The 6,409-nt window shown below is 32.9% G+C and overlaps 1 protein-coding gene across 1 annotated transcript in view; it reads right to left on the reverse strand.

Annotated features, from left to right (window-relative positions):
* The window catches only part of LOC136809454 (EF-hand calcium-binding domain-containing protein 4B-like), a 45,799-nt gene extending 39,553 nt beyond the window's left edge, over positions 1–6,246 (reverse strand). Inside the window, exon 1 of the mRNA XM_067065986.1 lies at positions 6,085–6,246. The gene's annotated coding sequence lies outside the window, so the exon portion shown is untranslated. The remainder of the gene's footprint in view (positions 1–6,084) is intronic.
* Between the last annotated feature and the right edge of the window lie 163 nt (positions 6,247–6,409).

Genomic DNA, 6,409 nt, shown 5'->3' on the forward strand with positions numbered 1-6,409 from the left:
TAAAACCCCACTGATTTTAATACCATTATCACATCTGGTTCTCCATGAATTTCCACATATTGTTGTTAAGAAATGACAATAATGATAATAAAATTATTCGAAAGCGATAATCGTGTGTCATAGAAAGCAAGAAGTTACAAGTCATTTAATAAAGCATGCCAACTATCTTTTAAAAGAGAGACGGTGTTAGAGCAGGTCTGTTTATACTTATAAGTTTATAAGCATTCTACAAAGTCTAGTACTTTAACAGTCTGAAGCTAAAGTACATTTGATTATAAAACTCAGTATATTTTGTGATAGAGGGTTTGGACTTTAAAGTGGGACATAATCATGGCACAGTCATATATTTGGCCCGATATTTTCACCAAGATCTATAGAAAATTGTTTTATAATTCAAAGCCACCGTGGTTTAGTAACAACATACTTTCTTATAGCAAGAGCTAGCTTAGAAACCCTGCTGATAGCTTGTAATTAAAAAAAGTGAACAAAAAGTCAATTAGCATTAATGTCCTTCTTCGTTGATGGAAATGTCCAATTTTTGTAACGAAAGAGTCTTAGAAACTGACAAAGAGACGTAGGAGTGTTTTCTGAGCTTTATTTACCAGCACTGACATCTATTAAAAGATTAGATTATAGAAGGAAAAGAAATGTCATTTTTGTATCGAAATACCTTACATGCTATTAATGTTGTGGTATTTAAAATATTCACCGTGTTGAGTAAACTTCTATTTATAAGCATTTCATGATCAATTTTAAAAAGCATGGCCAATTAGCATCACTTGTTTATGTTCTAATTTGCAACTACACCAAATACTTTTGACCACCATGTTCAGATGTTACTGTTCCGTATCGTTCAGAAACGAAAAAATCTGAAACGTCAAAAAAGAAGACGTTAACAAAGCAAAACAGATCGAAACGGTTTCGCTCCCCTGCTTTTATCGGAACGGAACTTCTCCGATTTCTTGCTCCGAATCCAATATGAACACACTCTCGATCCGTAACGGAAGCCATACCGGAGCGATACGAAACCGTAACGTCTGAACATGGTCTAAATCACGGGATAGCATAATTTTAGCAGAAGGCCATTAGGTCTAGCATCTCAAAACTCATAAGGAGTCCTAGAAATTGAGCGATTAAATTTAGATAAAATGTGACAAAGCTATGTTACACAATTCACTTCACCAAAATAAACAATCATCAACAATTATAATTAACAGGGTATCTATATATTAAGTTTATTGTAAGCTAACGACAAGAGGCCAATACAATATTATGTAAAAAGTATTTTGTATGTTGAATAAACAAATAAAAATTGTCAAAATAAGCAAATAATGGGATTGAGGGAATGTTTTAACAGTACACCCCTGTCTCACAGCCCCGGTGGAACTTTTTTTCTCCACGGGAATAAAAATTCCTATTGAAATCCCAATGGGGATAGAAATTCTATTGTTTCAAGGCAAAAAAATTATGTGGGGATAGTTTTGAAGTGCAATCTTTAAACACTGAATGTCGAATGGGGATGAAATAAAAGTCAATTTCCTAGTGGGGCTGAAATTCTAGGGTATTTTTCAAACCGTGGACGAAATTTTTGCCAAATTTTCCAGTGGGGCCCAACGGATCTGTGACACAGGGTGATAACAGTTAACTAACCACCGCAACGGATTTTTTTATAACCAAGTATTGCAATAGTGCTTAAAATATCATTACTATATTAAAATATAAGTATCTTAAACTATAATATACATCCTTCAAAATATTTTAATTTTATGATCAGTGTTTATTAAATGCTTAGGGAAACTCCCTTGAAACTTTTTTTACGATTGTTTTTAGCAGAATTTACACCATTTGCGACACATTTTAGCGAAATTGTAATTCTTGGATGCGCAAGAACCATGTTTCCATTCTTCGCGTTGACATTTGGTCCACGTCACAAGGTTTTCACAGACCTCTTTGCGTTGGTGATGTTGTTGGTGCATTTCTTCGCCAAACATGTCCATATCTGAAAAAATAAGTCAGATGAGATGGAGGTTTTATAAGATACTTTAATAATTGGTCATTTGAAGTAATAAAAATGACATGTTCTTTAGAAAAAGTGACAAAATTGTTTTATTACTAGTTCACGACCAAAAAATCATATAAGAGCTTGTTCATCTCGTCCCGAAAGAATAAGTAAGTAATTTGTGATCGTAGTTAGAGGCAATCCGAAGGCTCACTTATCTCTAGCTGTCAACCCGAAGGTAGGGAGGACACCACTCCTTTCCCTGGAAAAAATAAGACAAGGAGTCAAGTTAAAAGGTAAGGTTTATGTTCAGCATACTTTAGGCGTACAAACTTTCGCGAGCAGAAACGAAAAACACGACATTTACTTTCGCGAATTTAACGGAAAAATATTTTTCGCGAGCATAAACTTTCGCGAATCAAGACGTAAAATTGAGAAATTTCACATGAAAAAATGGCTTAGAGACACAAATACTTTTTGGGTTGGCTTGTCAAATTTTCTTTGACTTATTAATCTTTTAGCAGGCTAAAAAGTGCCATAAAAGTTACATTTTATTCAAAGTTTGAAGTTCTACAGATTTTCTATTTTGTCAAGAATTTTTCGCGAGCATAAACTTTCGCGAATGGCCCTTCCTAGAATTTTTAAAGACATTTACTTTCGCGAAAAGGGCCGAAATTCGCGAAAATCGCGAAAGTTTCTACGCCTAAAGTATTCTCATTTTACTCCGAGGATGTAGGAAAAGGTTTCACATCCATATCTGAAATAGTACTTGGTGGTGCTAATTTTAGTTTCCGCATATCCTATTACTCTATTACTCTATTACTATTACTGGGGTTAAGCATACCAGGATAATCACGACGACGAAAAATGTAATAGGCTAATGAAAATACGAAATTTGATTGTCTGTTAAATTTTCGTTCGTCGTCGTGATTTTACCGATTTACTTAACCTCACTATTACTAAATTCTCAGCAAACAAGGTCCCAGACACTGACCTTTATATAACCCTGGACCAAGTAATATCTGCCATCTTTGATTGGAGTTTTTTTGGAATTGGTACCCGAGGAGAAGCCATTGCAATGTTAAAAATTAACGTCTAACGCCGCTACATCGTCAAAAGAATTCGAGGAAAAGTAGACCTAACGCTCTCGATGCATTTACACCGCTATCGAGTAGTGCCGCCATTAGGGTACCAGTTTTCAAAAAACTCCGATCAAAGATTTTGCTTGGCTGGGATTAAGAAGATTGGTCCAGGGTATATAAAGGTCAGTGGTCACAGAACATTTAGCAGAACCGAGTTGAAAAAACTCTGAAATGAGTTATTTTGGAGTTGTTCAATGTCACTTACTGTAGTATGGGACATTATTATCAACATTACGGCAACTGATGGCTCCTAAAATGAAAAAGAACAAGTGATACTTTTATGGACCTACCTGGTTATGCATTTAACACGTACATAATTGATATCTACGTGAGCATGACCGTTAAACAATCATTCAGAACACAAATAGTGACGATCTATTAAAATTAGTCGCTTGTTTCTTATAAAAAAACGTTTAGAAACCAAAATTTCATGCCCTTGAAATATTCTTTTATATTCAAGACTTCGTGAGCAAGAAATACATCTATCTCATCAAAAAATTGAGTAATTTGGCTAAGAACATTGATGTATCCTTATTAATAGCGATTCTTATAGATAAACATGCGTTTTTTGAGCTAAAAAATTCTTTTTTTACAAAAATCTGCTTGAGCCATCTTTTACCTACTTTCATGCAAAAATTCAGAAAAAAACAATGATCCAATATTTCACAAAGTCCAAAAACCCTTTTTAGCCGTTTTTTGGCCCAAATTTGCCCAAAAACATTTTTTTTCAAATATCAGGGTCCGTCACATTCAAGGGTTTATAATTATGAATCTTTGTGCAAAAATCATAAAGAATGAAAGAGCCAATCTCGAGAAAAGCTAATACCTAAGTATTGATAATGTGCTTATAAAAAAATATCGAATTTAGCCAGTTTTTCTATAAAAACACGCCAAGCAACCAAAATTTTGTGTCTTAAAACACATATTCAGCCCTCATGAGCAAAAAAAACATCTATCTCATAAAAAAATTGAGTAATTTGACTAAGAACATTGATGTATGCTTATTAATAGTGATTCTTATAGATAAACATGCGTTTTTTTGAGCCAACAAAATGTTTTTGCAAAAATCTGCTTGAACCATCTTTTACCTATGATGGTACCCTACTTTCATGCAAAAAATTGGAAAAAATTAATGATCGAATTTTTCACCAAGTCCAAAAAACCCGTTTTTTAGCCGTTTTTTGGCTCAGATTTGACCAAAATTTTTTTCCCCGAAAATCGGGCTCCGACACATTCAAGGGTTTATAGTTATGCATCTTTGTGCAAAAAATCATAAAGAATGAAAGAGCTAATCTCGAGAAAAGCTAATACCTAAGTAATTGATAATGTGCTTATAAAAAATATCGAATTTGGCCAGTTGTTCTATAAAAACACGCCAAGCAACCAAAATTGCATGTTTAAACACACATATTTTTTAAAAGTAAGACCTCGTGAGCAATAAAAACATCTATCTCATAAAAAAATTGAGTAATTTGAATAAGAACATTGATATATGCTTATTAATAGTGATTCTTATAGATAAACATGCGTTTTTTGAGCCAACAAAATTTTTTTGCAAAAATCTGCTTGAGCCATCTTTTACCTATGATGGTACCCTACTTTCATGCAAAAATTCAGAAAAAATTAATGATCCAATTTTTCACAAAGTACAAAAAACCCGTTTTTTAGCCGTTTTTTGGCCCAAGTTTGGCCCAAAAATTTTTTTTTCGAAAATCGGGCTCCGTCACATTTTGGCCACCACCATTTTGCACCTTTATACCAAAAATCAAAAAATTCCTATGATTCAATCCTGGGAAAAGTTGGTAACAGACGAACGAACGGACGGACGAACAAACATAGGTTAATTTATAGGACCTCCACCGGGGTAGGTCCAAAAATACATGAAATAACGAAATCGGGAAGAAATGCTTTTAATGCGATTAAACTGCTTTCAATGAAACCCCTGATAAGTGGAAGAATGCTTTTTGAGCGAGAGGAGAATTTCTTAGCAACTAAAAGTACAGCACGTTATGGGAAAAATCATCATTAAATTATTAAAGTGAAAACATTCAGCAATATCACTAACCAATAACAAGCAACATAGCAAATGCAATCACCATAGAAGAATTCATTGTCAAAAATCTTCAATTATTGTCAGCCGTCAGTGAAAACTTTCTGCAAAGTGATGTTGTTCTGTTAGCTGTTCAAATTCAACTGCTGAAATGTTATCTTTGAGTGCAAGGAAATCCATTTGTACATATTTTACAGTGGAAAATATGATCAGTTTTTAACAATATTTTATTATTTCCAATAACAAAATTTTCCTCAGGCGTAGAAACCACATCTTTTACAATTGAAGTAAAGCCAGTGTTATCTTTTTGGCCTGGTTTCTATTTCGACTTGTTTGTGTAAGTTTTGTTAAAAATCCATTTTCTGGTTTGGCAACATGGGTGGATCAAAGTAAAAATTTTGTCAATAAATTCTGCTTTGAAGATTAAATTTTTGTAAAAATATTTTAACTTAAAAAATAAAGTTCGAAACTATTTTTCAAAATAACGTTTATGTAAATTAAAGAATATTTTACAAATATCTAATGTAAATTTTGCTAGCGCGAGTGTCTGAATTAGGCTACTAGACACTGAAGGCGTTTTGTTTTCAGTTTAGAAGTTTTAATTTTGCAGATATATTATGGGCTTGAGTGATGAACTAAAGATTTAAGGGCAGATGTGTTTCTGACTAACATCTTCTTTTTACAAAAACAATATTAGAAAACCGTGAGAATGAAATTTGTCCAAAACCAACGAACCAGTAAATTTAAAACAATCTGCGTCTCTAGTTTTAAAATTTGGGGCGAAATAATTAAATGGTTAAGATAAAAATCAATCAAAAGTCTAAAAATCTAACTTGGAATTACTATATCAGGAGGAAATAAGTATAAACTTTGGAAAATGAATAAATCTTTACCATGAAATGAATGGTCGAAAGATATCTTTGTTTCAAAACACAATGTAAATCTTTGGATAACGTCATAATATCGTTGAGCATTTGAGTTCTTCCAAATGTCCATTGGTGTAAAAATATTTGTTATTATTGTTTTTTCACTAATTCATCCCTTTATTAGTATCTAAAAATGACATGGTAAAGTTTTTTTTGATGATTTGTATGGTCAAGTTCAGCTTAGAAAAAAATAAGAACTTAAAACAGAATTTGTTTAAGATTGAAATTCTGTAATATGAAAAATTCTGGAATACCTTAATCAAGCTATTCGGTCGAGACAATCACTTCACTA

This window comes from Clytia hemisphaerica, unplaced genomic scaffold (genome assembly GCF_902728285.1).
Source record: "Clytia hemisphaerica strain Z4C2 unplaced genomic scaffold, Clytia hemisphaerica genome assembly, whole genome shotgun sequence".
Classification (NCBI taxonomy): domain Eukaryota; kingdom Metazoa; phylum Cnidaria; class Hydrozoa; order Leptothecata; family Clytiidae; genus Clytia; species Clytia hemisphaerica.